At 41.2% G+C, this 14,512-nt stretch overlaps 1 long non-coding RNA gene across 1 annotated transcript; it reads left to right on the top strand.

Annotated features, from left to right (window-relative positions):
* The first annotated feature begins 7,904 nt into the window (after positions 1–7,904).
* On the top strand, positions 7,905–13,368 carry LOC143412922 (uncharacterized). Its single transcript, XR_013093473.1, has 4 exons — positions 7,905–7,994; positions 11,978–12,115; positions 12,218–12,237; positions 13,269–13,368. It is a non-coding gene; the product is annotated as an uncharacterized LOC143412922 (long non-coding RNA).
* The last annotated feature ends 1,144 nt before the right edge of the window (positions 13,369–14,512 follow it).

Raw genomic sequence — 14,512 nt, forward strand, 5'->3', positions numbered from 1 at the left:
TCCAGGTAAGTAAATCTCCAAAAGTTGATTCTGTTCATCTGGTCGTAGCGTTTTGTGGGAGAAACGTTTCGTCACTCATCCAGGTGACTTCTTCAGTCTCAGCTGACTGCAGGTTTCAATCTTATAAACAGGACATTTGCATAATGACTGAAACCAGCCCAGTGAAGGAACAATGGGCTGGGAGGTCAGTTCCTTAATCATAATTATGCAAATTCTCATGACCATTGATCAACAACACATACGGATTACTATTTAAGGTTTGACTCTCATCATCCACTGGAGCATAAACTGGGAGTCATCAGGACACTACAACACAGAGCGAACACCATCCCCACTGACACAGCAGCCAGGGAGGCAGAAGAACATCACATGAAGAAGGCCCTGAGTAAATGTGGTTATCCCAGCTGGACTTTTGTCAAAGCTGGAAAGGCTCCTACAGAAAGCTCCAACTGATCCAAGAGAGAAGGACAACCGCTGCCTAAACGAAAACCTGTAGTGATCCCATATGTGTCAGAAGTATCGGAGCAGTTGAGACGCATTTTTTCTAAACATCGTGTCTCTGTGGCTTTCAAACCCCAAAACACGCTGTGCCAAAAACTGGTCCACCCCAAGGATCTGCTCCCCCGACACAAACAGAGTAACATAGTGTACGCTGTTAAGTGCAGGAGGATTGCCAGGATTTATACATCGGGGAAACCAAACAACCTCTGGCGAAGCAGATGGCACAACACAGAAGAGCCACCTCGTCAGGCCAGGACTCTGCAGTCTATTTACACCTACAGGCCAGCGGACACTCTTTCAATGATGAGGATGTAACATCCTGGACAGTGAGGAACGCTGGTTTGAGGGCGGAGTCAAGGAGGCCATTTACGTGAAAGGGAAAGACCATCTCTGAATCGAGGAGGGGGCCTAAGGGTACATCTATCACCATCTTACAATGCTGTGATTGCAGCCATTCCCCAACTCTGTGAATGGGACTCATGGTTATTGATCAGAGGTTGTTGATCAATGGTCATGAGAATTTGCATAATTATGATGAAGGAACTGACCTCCCAGCCCATTGTTCCTTCAGTGGGCTGGTTTCAGTCATTATGCAAATAGAATAGAATAGAATTCAACTTTATTGTTATTGCACATGTCACAATTACAAGGCAACGAAATGAAGTTTGCATTCATCCAGAAAGTGCTTTAGCAATAAAATAGATATACCATATTTTCCGCACTATAAGGCGCACCGTTGAAGACTGGGTCTGTTTTCATACATAAGGTGTACCGTATTATAAGGTGCATTAAGACAAACAAAACAGTCAGATAACTTGACCTTTAGTAAGCTCATTCACATTTACTCTTAACACTGTTAAGCTGTAACACATTCAATATTGAAAAATACACTTACTTTTGCCAGTACATTCAACTTCCACAATTCCATCAAATTCTTTACCTTCCGTGTCTGAGTTACGGTAAACAGCTGCGCAATTTCGGTATCAACGATGCCCGGATCCCTCTCACGCCGGATTAAAAGGCATTTAAAGTGCATTCAGCAAAATAAAACAATCAGATAAGTTAAACATCATTCATCATTATCTGAATCAGTTGTTGCGGTTACTTAGCTGTTCAGTGATTATTCCAGCCTTCGTGAAAGCTCGGACGACACTTGAGACTGATACCTTAACCCAAGCATCCACGATCCATTGACAGATAGCAGCGTAACTCGCTCGGCGTTGCCTCCCTGTCTTGGTGAATGTGTGTTCGCCTTCTGTCATCCAATGCTCCCACGCAGCTTGTACTTTAACTTTGAACGACCTGTTGACACCAATATCTAGTGGTTGGAGTTCTTTGGTTAATCCACCCGGAATGACAGCAAGCTCCGAATTAGTTTGCTTCATTTGGGTTTTGACAGCCTCGGTGAGATGGGCGCGCATGGAGTCGTAGATCAAAAGAGACGGAGATTTGTGGAAAAAGCCACCCGGTCTCTTGACATAAACTCAGCCACTCGCTCATCTTCTCCTCGTCCATCCAGCCCTTTGAGTTAGCCTTGACGATGACGTCGGCCGGAAACTTTTCTTTTGGCAAAGTCTTCCTCTTGAAAATGACCATGGGTGGTAGTTTCTGGCCATTAGCTTGGCAGCCCTGAACTACAGTGAAGGATGACTTCTCGTTCCCTGTGTTGCGTATAGATACCGTACTGGTCCCTGTTTTCTCGACAGTACAGTTCACGGGGATGTCAAAGTTGAGGGGGACCTCGTCCATGTTAGTGATGCGTTCTAGCTGGATCTTCTTTTCAGTGATCTTATTCTGGCAGTGCGTGCAGAAAATGGCCAACTTTTCTTTGTAATCGTTTGGCAGTTGCTGTGAGACAGTAGTTCTTGTGCGGATTGAGAGATTATGCCTTTTCATAAAACGGAAGCACCAAGAAGGTCCCCCTCGAAAGTCGTTGATCTGCATGTCAGGTGCTGCCGCTGTTGCCTTGAGTCGAATAGAGACTGTAGAGACACTTCTGCCTGCTGTTCTCTGTTCAATAACCCACTGTTCAATTTTGTCCACTAACTGCGGCCATCGCGCCTTGTTCCCTCGGAAACTCCTTTTGGTCATCTTTACTTGTTTTAGGTCATCTTCTTGCTTCCTCCACTTGCGCACCATCGACTCATTAATGCCGAATTGTCTCGCAGCTGCTCTATTTCCATTTTCTGCTGCATAACTGATTGCTCGGAGTTTAAAATCCGCTTCGTAAGCGTGTCTCTTCGCAGGTGCCATTTTGAAGTCGTTATACATACACAACACGGTAATGTTTTGTTGAAGTACAGTACGTATTACTCCGCGAGGCTCCTGGCAACAGTAACCGTAATGCTCCGAAAAGTGGCACTAAAAGTTTTTTTGAAAGATTTTTGAGCATCGTGTAGCACATAACATCAGTTCGAGGTCAGTAAGCACAAACCAAAATTCATACATAAGGCGGGGAAACCTGTAGTCAGCAGAGTCACCTGGATGAGTGACGAAACGTTTCTCCCACTGAAAATGTCCAGATGAACAGAACCCACTTTTGGAGATTACACCGGAGTATTATTGCTACATTAAGAAAATAAAAAATATTTTCGATCATTTTGAGAATAAAATTGAAATTTTAAAATTAAAGTTGAAACGTAACATGTTTGCTGTAATCTCTATGAAATGCCTTGTTAGGATGGGTCAGTGAAACAAATGTATTAACTGTATTATGATATACCACATCCTCTTTTTTTTTCTTTGTGTGCATCCCCTCTTCTGAATTTGTGTTTTTCTGTCTGAGCAGACTCAGCTTTTTCTTTTCAGCGTCCTTATACTCATCAACACACTGTGTTTATCAGCTAAAAGAAACCATTTCACTCACTCAGAGGGTATAGAAGGGTCTTGAAACAACAACTGTAATCTTGAAATTTTGCCTTTATTCTCGAAATGATTAATAATATGTTTCCCTAATACTCCTTGGAAGTATATTCAGTCTGTCTGCTTTCTTTCCAGTGACTCCAAACAAGAATGTAGATAGGATTAATTATGTTCATTACAATGTAGTGAGGCTCTCTAACCTGACCAGAGACGGCATGGAGGGGTTAGCGGAGCAGGTGGGTCCGTCCTCGTTAATGGGAGTGCAGAATAGAATGGCCCTTGACATGTTGTTAGCGGAAAAGGGGGGCGTGTGTGCTATGTTTGCCGACCAGTGTTGCACCTTTATTCCAAACAATACTGCTCCAGGTGGGTCGGTAACCAAGGCTCTGGAGGGCCTAAAGAGCCTTTCTGAAACTATTCTGTGTACGTGACAAATAAAAATTTGAATTTGAATTTGAAACTATGCATGATCACTCCGGTGTTGGTAATCCGTTAGAAGGCTGGCTGACCTCAGTGTTCGGACGGTGGAAGGGGGTCATCGCTTCGGTCATGTTTTTTTTGTTTGTTGTGGTGGGTATTATGGTTATTTGTTGTTGTCTCATCCCTTGTGCCAGAAGAATGTTCAAAAGTATGTCTGTGAGGGCAGTGGACCCTGGAGTCATTACTCCAATGTCCATGATGCCAATGATGCATGTGGAGCTGAATGTGTAGGCCAAGGAGGGACACAACTGTTTGTGACCTCTGGATTCTCCAGAGGTCAACAGAGGGAATTGTAGAATAAGGAGGGGATGTTTTTCTCATTATCATTTAATATTTTAATATGGCATTATTAGTTCATTAGAAGTATATAACCAGCTTTGCATTAAGCATAAATTGAAGTTTTTGATCTTACATTATTCTTTGCATTACAGTGATGGTGATAACTTTAGTTTGATCTTTTCTTACAGGTACCAGAATAATAACATGATTTTCCATTGCAGATGTAACCATGATCATTCCATACACATTGCAGTTTGTTGCTTATTCTAGAGTTGTGCTCAAGGTAATTAAAGGTTAAAAGCTACAGCCAGCGCGAGTCTGGCTGATCTATGGAGGGCAAAGGCTTTGAGCTTGGAAGGCCGCACGCGCTTACACAGCACTTATAAGATGTCATTCTTGGTGATTTTGTGCTTAGTCATGTTTTAATATGTTTTAAGTAGAAGTAGCTGATCCAGCAATATTCATTTAATATTATATACTTGATTTAGAGCAATACACACTGATGGTCTTAATAAATGAAAGAGTCCTTGTAGTTGCCATGTTGTGTCTTAGCAGGGTACAGACGGTTCCAGGAGACGGGGGGCAGTTAGCGTCTGCCCTCGGGAAGGAGACAATGTTATTCTTTGTGTTAAATAAAATTGTCAACATTGATTGTATTACACCTGTCACTACGCATGAGGGGGCGTCTAATACCCTGATTTCATAAAACTATGGAGATGTGTTTTTTGAGATGAGATCTGAGACTGTCTGCATACAGTGTCCATCTCCCACGTGTGTGATCATTAAATCATCGTTTGACTCAACCCGACCGGACCAGTGTTGTTATTGTGGGTTTTTCCTCTGGTGTCCATCCCCAATATTCTGAACCTTAACATTTTGGGAAAGCAGACAGACTGAGCTGATGAGGAAGTGAAAAGTGCTTAAAATAAACCTTTGTCATCTTGTTGAAGTCGTGAAGCTCTCTCAGTGAGTTTGTGTCTGTCGTTCAGGATGAATGCCTTGCTGTCCATCTGTCTCTGGCTGTCTCTGATGATGTTAGTCTGCTGTGGTGAGTGAACTGGAACCAGAACATCCTTTAATCCTAATCTGCTGCAGGTTTAAGCTGTTTTACATGAAAGATGTGATGCTGATTGAGAGAATGATCACGCCTGTTCTTTTTTTGGCAGTCAGGATGTTTTCTGCATTATTTCTTATAAACTGCTGCAGCTGCTTTGAAACTTTAAATATTAAAATTGCAAATCATTTTGCTAACTGATGGATTCACGTCAACAGTCCTAAAAAAGCAAACTTGCTCCACAGAGGTCGACCAGCTGATTGATCCATCGTGACTTTACTGGACGTCAGAAGATGTTTGTTGCATTACTGCAGTTACAGTTTCATAAGTTTTTAAAAAGATTGTTTAAAAAGAAATTTAGAGATCTGTTAAGAATTTGCTGGAGTAATTGTCCTGGAGACACTTGCTCTGTCAAACAACTTCATACCACTACATTAATGTCTGGTGCATGAAACCATGAACATCAAAAACTAAAAAACTAAAAACTAAAATGCCAGGCTTGTAGAGCAGTTTGTAGGTTGTCTGGAGTTTGTTTTTAGCTCACCTTCCATCAGGTCACATGAATTTATTGTTTCTGCTTAATTTTCATCACCAGGAATCATTGAAAAGGAAAACTTACATCATGAAGACATGTATGAATTCTCAGCGAATAACTACACTTCTTATTATAACTTATCTTCTTATTATGACTACGATTACTATGGTAACTTCAGAGCACCTGCACAACACAGACACTTTATCTAGTAACACAACTATTACTGAGCTGTACTCACAGCAGCTTCTGTGCTTTCTTGTGTCTTTCTAGAATTTGTCCCCATGAACAAGGTAAGCCATCTTTTTTCAGATGTACTGGTAAAGGACAGAATTACAACTTAAAACTGGAAAAGATTTATTTGATTATTTTGCTTTTCCTTATTTTTGTCACATACTATCATGTAATAAACACAGCTGAATTGCAAAAACACCTCCAGAAATCCTGATTACACATGTCACAAAATCAGTGTTTAACATCAGAAAATCCAAAGATTTTTTTTTGTGTTTGAGCTTAAATTTGTACTTTTTTAAACTTTAAACATTAATATTGGAAATAATTAGAAAAAAAACCCGACTTTATATTCAGGAGGTTTTCTGACAGATGCCCGCTGGATTCACTTCAACAATCCTAAAACTAAGCACAGCTAAGCAGAGATCAGCCATCAGTGTTTAGCTGACTTTTATTTTTCTGACGTTACTTCAAAACTACAAGTAAAGCTGGCATGTAAGCCCGTCACTTACTTGTGGCTTTTTAGTTGGTCTAACTTTCCTGCAGACGCTTGATAAACAGAAATGAAAGTTGTTGAGTTTCTTCCAGTCTGCATGTTTGTGGTTTTGTGTCACGTACTGTACTCGTGACACTGCTGAAAATGATGCGCAAACTCATCTCCTGTGCAACATATTTCTTTTTCACAGAAACTGTAGAAAAATAGAAAAACGACAGGTTAACCAGTTCTTTCTTTTAGTTCGTACGCTGCCTCTTCGCTACTGACTAACACTTCTTCTAGTGACAATGACCTTACTTTCTCTAAACTTTACACTTTCATAGTCACACGCAACACTTTTTTGTACTGCCCAATCACAAAAGTACATTTTACTGTATGCACGAATACCAGAGTGAACTCTTATTACAGTTTTATCTTGTTTTCATCTATTCATCAACCTGAACTGCATTTATCAACCTGCATCCTTTTCAACTAAACGTTGTTCTTGACTTGAACTGAACATTCAGTCACTTTCTCTTATTGTGCAAAACATATATTGTGGCTTTGACCCAAAAAATACCTGTATGGAAATCAAAGACTCTCGGCACAGTCTAACAACTGGATAAACTTGGGAATTAAATCTCCAGCCTAACATTGTCACACTACAAGACCTTCATCATCAGCCGCCACTGCGGTCTGTCACTTTTATAACATCCCACCCAGCTTACCTGTAGAAAAACAGAAAAACAGTCAATCAGTTCTTTCTGCGCGGGCCGTACGCTGCATCTTCACTACTGACTAACACTCGTGAAGCGCCAGCTACCGATGCGTTCGAGATTGAGTGCCCCCTGCTGGCGAACAGTACAATCGACATTAACAGTGGCCTTTCCAAAAGAAAGTGTCCGTGAGCATAAAATAAAATGGGGGGGCTACGATTTTCATGTCTTTATCTTTATCATAGCGCCACATATGTGAGGACGCATGCATCCATGCGTGTAACACGTGTCTCCATAATTTGGGCGTGCATGGCTGCCAGTGGCCAGTTTAAGTTTACTCAGTATGAAAACAATAAAGTTTATGGCGTGAAATTTGAACATTTCTGCCTGTGTGTTTGTGTGTGACCTCTCTCAGGCCTCAGGGATTGGTCAGCTGAAACTGATGCTCCTGCTGGGATTGGTTGTCCATCAAATCTGGAACTGATTGTGGGTGGAGCCAAAGACAGAAGCTTTATCTGCAATGAAAGTTGTAATAAAAAAGACAAAATAAAAGACTTTATTTTTGAAACTATTCGAGTGATTGTTTGTTTATTTTGAACAGCTCAGACCTGCCTTATGTTTTATTATCAGCGCTTACATCTTTCTTTAAGTTCAGTGGCCTCATCTTAAAAAATCCTGTTGTGTCCGACTCACAAAGCTGAGGCTCATTAAAAGCTGTAAGTTTTCTCTCGTTTGGAGAGTTTCCATTTAGACACTCCCCCCCTCTCTCTCTGTCTGTCTCAGTCAGTTTGTGTCTCTCGTCCAGGATGAATGTGTTGCTCTCCGTCTCTCTCTGGCTTGCTCTGATCATGTTGTCCTGTTGTGGTGAGTGACCCATGACCTTTCACATATCTGTTTTAATTAACAGACTAAACCTGCTTTTGCACTCAAAGGTCTGATATTGATCGAAAGATTCATGAAGGTTTTATCGGCTCTCAGAAGAAGTGTGTTGCAGTCTTTCAGTTACAGGTTGAAGAGTTATTGTGAGTTTTTTGTTTGGCTTATAGACTAAAATTGCTAAACAACACTGTAATTGACGACATCTCTTTATAAACCGCTTGTGGACTCGCCCTTGAACTGAAAGCCTAAGCGACTTGCTCCATGATGCTCACGGTTGTTGACGTCTTTCTCTAAAAATATGTCGTAGAAAACCAGGTCATTTAAAGGTGCTGATCTACTTTACTTGACATGTTCTGGTTTTTACACTTAAGAGTAAAACTGGAGTGTAAGCAGCATTAAAGATAAACCTAGAAAAAAACTAATGGCAGCATAATCTATCTGCATAAAAACAAAAATGTTGTCATGAAATAAAAAAAACATCTCTGAACAAAAAGATGTTTTAAGTCATATTTTAGCAGGCTGTACAAAAAAGCTGCACTGATGTTAGCGCACAAAATGTGTGTATTGATGAAAATGTTCTTTGCAGTCAAGCCTCAGAAACGTTGCATCTGTGGGTTTGGATTTAGAGTGCAGACATGAAGAAAAGAGGAAATGAGGTGGCTAAGATGTAGCTATGTGGGTATAACATGCAAACACTGTGAAATCATCCAGCCTCGTCATACAGTGCATCCAGAAAGTATTCACAGAGCTCCACAGGCCTGTCTGTGAATGTCCTTGAGGTGCTCAGAGTCCAGGCTTAAACGTGAGTTAGCATCTGAAATTGGCCTGAATGCTCGCCATCCAACCTGTTAGAACTTGAGAGGTTCTGCAAAGAAGAATTCTGCCCAGCTTTTGTGAACAGGTTTCTCTTCACCATGGAAATAATTCTGTGATCATCTACCACTGTTGTCTTCCGTGGATGTCCAGGTCGTTTTGTGTTGCTGAGTTCCCCAGTGCCTTTTATCTGACTAATTAATAATTGCTGGTGGCTGATGCCCTCAGACGTTGGTGTGTTGGTGGTCCTTGTCGTCTGGGGCTGGGCGCTCATGTATGTACCGGCTCACTCCTGGTGGCGGATTGGCGGGGCCGGGCGTAAATTTTTTTTTCTTCCACAGTAATTAAATAGATTCAGCATCTTCCCTCAACAGAATTGCAGACTGCACAGATGGTACCTTCCCAAAGAAAAAAGTGCTATAGCTTAATAGGGTATATTAGAGTTAATAGTTACTATATACAGTAAAGGAATTCTATCAGTTTTACATCAGATTAAAACTTTGTAAAATTCAGATAATTATTTATTAAAAGCTCGACATTTTAAATGAGAATAAGAAAGAAAAGTATGTCTTTGTGCCCCCTTTTCCCTGTTCATGCCCTATCGGCCCCCCTGGCTAAACCATGCTAGATCCGCCCCTGCACAGTTACGTCAGCTGTAGAAAAAGATCCTGGTGTAGAAAGTAATATTAAATAAATTCTAACAACAGCTTATCAAGCTTAAACGTGCTGCTGTTGTTCAGCCGCTGGTTTCCTCTTTCTGAGACGGACTCGTGACAGAAAAGCCGATCAGCTGATCATTAATCAATTTCATGATTGAAGTAGCAACAGGAGAGGGAGGGGGAGGCAGTCGCTCCATTGTTAAGCTTAACGTGGGGATGCTTGAAAAACATTCAGACATGAACTTACACACTTGCTTTACTTCTCTGGGATAGCTCTCTCAGAGATGAAATGCCGGTTTGGAAGGACGTAGCGAGGCTCCAAATGCTCAACCAGACCGCCATCAGGTCTCGCACGCCACAGCCGCTCTGTCACATGACGCATACTCTTTCGACGTGCTATGGTTATGAGCCGAGTTACGCCATGTCACAAGTTTTGTGAGGTGTTTTTGTGATATTTAATGGATCAGATTACATTTTTTATTTCTCTCCAATATCCGATCCAGTGATGTAGGTCAGTATCGGACCGATATGTAATATCGAATCAGTCCATCTCTACTCGCCACACATTTTTGTTTTTTCCTTGAGGGTCGCAGTTTCCCCGCGTACACTGACCACATATATCCAAATAGAATTACATCTGTAATCTTGAAATTTTGCCTTTATTCTCGAAATGATTAATAATATTTTTCTTTCTTAATGTGGCCCTAATACTCCTTGGTAGTATATTCAGTCTGCATGTGAAGTTAAAGCAGACTAACAAGAAGACAAAGGTTTATTTTCAGCGCTTTTTCACTTCCTCGTCAGTTGAGTCTGATGTTTAAAGTCATGAAGCTCTTTCAGTGAGTTTGTGTCTGTCGTCCAGGATGAATGTCTTGCTGTCCATCTGTCTCTGGCTGTCTCTGATTATGTTAGTCTGCTGTGGTGAGTGAACTGGAACCAGAACATCCTTTAATCCCTCTAAAATCCAGTGTGGATTTAAGCTGTTTTACATGAAAGATGTGATGCTGATTGAGAGAACGATCACGCCTGTCCTTTTTTGGAGGGAATCAGGATGTTTTCTGCATTATTTCTTAAAATAAGATTATTTGCTAATTATTTCCAAACTTTTGGCAACACTAACTGCTGGATTCACTTCAACAGTCCTAAAAACTAAGCATGCACAGTCTTCAGACGTGCTCCATGGAGGTCATCCATCAGCAGTGTTGGTCAAGTTACTTGAACATAGTAGTTAAATAATAATTATTGATTACTTCTCCAAGAAAATAATTCTGTTACTTATTTTCAGAAGTAATTAGTTACTTATTACTAGGGATGGATATCGTTTAGGTTTTATCCGATACCAGTACCAAACTGGTACTTTTGAAACGGTGCCGGTGCTTAAACGGTGCTCGAACCGGTGCTTAAACAATGGAAAAAACACAAACTTTGTCCAAAAACCTCTCATGTTTAACTGTTTTCCACTTTTTCTTTGGTCATTTTAGCCTTTTTGTCCAGGGTGAAGGGAGTATCTGCCATCAAACAAGAAGACAGCCGCATGTAGCTATGATGATGTTTGCTAGTTCACCTTACATGCATTAATGTAATAACGTGGTTAGCCTACTCAAGGTAAATTACACACGAACAACATTAAGCTACTCACGCAGAGAAGAACGGCTGCTGCTGCATCATCATCCTCATCATTCCTGCTACACTGGCAGGGCTAGGGGCCAGGACTCTCCTCTTCGGGTTTTTGGGGGATGTTGCTAACTCCGGGTCCGATAACAGGCACCACACCCGCAGTAGATGTGCACGGTGTGAGGTCTCGCAGCAAATACGGCGCATTTCTCGGCTTTTAACAAAATGCTATACGTCGCCAGGTGTTTCATCGGATTCGAGGTGTTACCTCCTTTGACAGTATCACAGTATCAGCTTAAAGCACTTGTTGCTGCTGAGTTTACATCTTTTGCTGTGAAGTACAGCCAGACTTTTGACCGCTTCGCTTTGGGCATTTTTAATCTGTAGCTCTGCTCTAAAAGAACGTACGTACCTGGGCCCGCCTACTATCCTCGGAAAGGTAAAATGATTGGCTAGAATCCAAAGTGTATCACAGCTCAGGAAAAAAAAAGCACCGAAATGTGCGCTGCTTTTCGGTCTGGTTACTACCGTTTATGTCAGATCCGGTGCCATCCTGTTGGGTTGCTCTTACTCTGCTCATCATAACGTCACATCAGGGTTCACTCCCACCGGTCTTGACCCCAACTGCCATCTTAACTAATTACAGGATGTTTCGTTAACATCCTGTTTTTTTAATGCAATTACATGAGAGAGATCAGTACAGGAAATTTGTTAAACAACGTCATACCACTAAATTAATATTTGGTACATTAAAACCAAAAAGTTCAATAACTGAAAAACCTGCCAGGCTTGTAGAGTTTGTTGGTTGTCTGTAGTTTGTTTTTAGCCCACTTTCAATCAGGTGACATGATTATATTGTTTCTGCTTAATCTTCATCGCCAGGAATCGTTGAAAAGGAAAACTTGCACCATGAAGAAATCGCATTCCTGCAGAATTATTACTACAGTTATCATGGCTACGTTTATTATGACTACGATAACATCCTAGAGAATAACACTGGGAATGACCACAATAACTATGGTAACTCCAGAGCACCTGCACAACACAGACACTTTATCTAGTAACACAACTGTTACTGAGCTGTACTCACAGCAGCTTCTGTGCTTTCTTGTGTCTTTCTAGAATTTGTCCCCATGAACAAGGTAAGCCATCTTTTTTCAGATGTACTGGTAAAGGACAGAATTACAACTTAAAACTGGAAAAGATTTATTTGGTTATTTTGCTTTTCCTTATTTTTGTCACATACTATCATGTAATAAACACAGCTGAACTGCAAAAACACCTCCAGAAATCCTGATTACACATGTCACAAAATGAGTGTTTAACATCAGAAAATCCAAAGATTTTTTTTTTGTGTTTGAGCTTAAATTTGTACTTTTTTAAACTTTAAACATTAATATTGGAAATAATTAGAAAAAAAACCCGACTTTATATTCAGGAGGTTTTCTGACAGATGCCCGCTGGATTCACTTCAACAATCCTAAAACTAAGCACAGCTAAGCAGAGATCAGCCATCAGTGTTTAGCTGACTTTTATTTTTCCGACGTTACTTCAAAACTACAAGTAAAGCTGGCGTGTAAGCCCGTCACTTACTTGTGGCTTTTTAGTTGGTCTAACTTTCCTGCAGACGCTTGATAAACAGTTTCTGTCCCGTCTGCATGTTTGTGGTTTTGTGTCACGTATGTCACCTGAACTCAAACACAAGCCTGTGAGCTTGTTGTAGAACGATGATGTGGAGCACCTTTGAGCTTTTATCATCTCAATGTGGTGAAAATATCTGAGTGATGTTCGCTTCATTGAATCTGTGCTGTGAAGAATAAAGGAAGCTGTGAAGGAAATAAGGATTCTGATGTGGTACCAGCACGCCATCTGTAACAAACTAATCACTTATGTTGATGACAACAACTTATTTTTATCTGATGACAGAATTTTAATGACATTACAATCCATGAATGTTGGCAGCATCACCCACAAAAGAAGCGTCATCGGAAAATTCCAGCATTTTTAACCTTTGAGTTTGGGCGTGCATGGCTGCCAGTGGCCAGTTTAAGTTTACTCAGTATAAAAACAATAAAGTTTATGCCGTGAAATTTGTGCCAGAAGAACATTTCTGCATGTGTGTTTGTGTCACATCAGTCAAATAACTATTTGACCTCTGTGTGACCTCTCTCAGGCCTCAGGGATTGGTCACATGAAACTGCTGCTCCTGCTGGGATTGGCTGTCCTTCTGATCTGGAACTAACTGTGGGCGGAGCCAAAGACAGAAGCTTTATCTGCACAAGTTGTAATAAAAAATAAAAAATAAAAGACTTAATTTTTGAAACTATTTCATTCATGGAGTGATTGTGTTTATTATTTTTGGCCACAACCGTCTGCGTCCCTGCACTATGGACCACCTTGAAGTTAAAAGGCTGCAAAGCCAGATTCCACCGGGTGATCTGGGTGTTGGGATCATTTATGTTGTGGGGCCACTGTAGCGAGGTGTTTTCTGAGCAGAGGGTGAATGAGTGTCCCAGGAGGTAATAATGCAGGAAATCACCGCGTGTCAGATTGCCAGAAACTCCTTCTCTACAATGTTGTACCTCATTATTTGGTCGTTCAATTTTCAGCTCATGTACGGCCGACCACCCTTACCTGTTAGGACAAAACTGCCCCCAGCCCTCTGTTCGAGGTGTCCGTCTGCAGGACGTTAGGCGTGTGGAGAAGCGGCTCCCTAAACAGAGACTTTTTCACCTTCACAAATGCTGCCTGGCACTGCTCCGTCAACTAGACTAGATCTGGGGCACCATTCTGGGCTGGTTAGGTCCTCAAACCCGGGCATGAACCAGCAAAAATAATCAGCCAGCCCCAGGAATCTTCTTACCTCTGTCATAAACATGTTTGAACATGGGGTAACAAAATACGGTTTTGCATCTAATCAGAAGTGCAAGAGTAGTAAGTGCATTAAGAGCAATTATATAGATGTACTATGGGCAAATGTATGTATATGCTGGTATATGCAGATATGGGTAATATAAATGGCTGAATAATTATAAACAGATTATGTGCAGAAAGACCAAACATACAGATTTTTGGTCTTGGAGTGCAGACATGATGCAATTACTGCTGTTTTCTCCACCTGTGGACGCACCTGCCCCAAGTGCTACCTCACATACTGTACCTCCCTCCGTCCAACTGCATACTTCTTTCGGTTGAATACAGTGTCACGAAAAATTGAGCTCGTCCACCCGGGGCATGGGATACACATCAACTTCGTTCACCTTGTGGTAGACACAGAATCTTTCTTCACAACCAGAACTATGGGGCTACACCTCACCCTGTGCGATTCTTTTATCACTCCCGTTTTCAGCATTTTAGTCAATTCTTTCAAAACAATTAGTCTCTTATGTTCATGTAGGGCCGTGAACGTACCGTCAC

The sequence above is a fragment of the Maylandia zebra genome, linkage group LG1 (assembly GCF_041146795.1).
Source record: "Maylandia zebra isolate NMK-2024a linkage group LG1, Mzebra_GT3a, whole genome shotgun sequence".
NCBI lineage: Eukaryota > Metazoa > Chordata > Actinopteri > Cichliformes > Cichlidae > Maylandia > Maylandia zebra.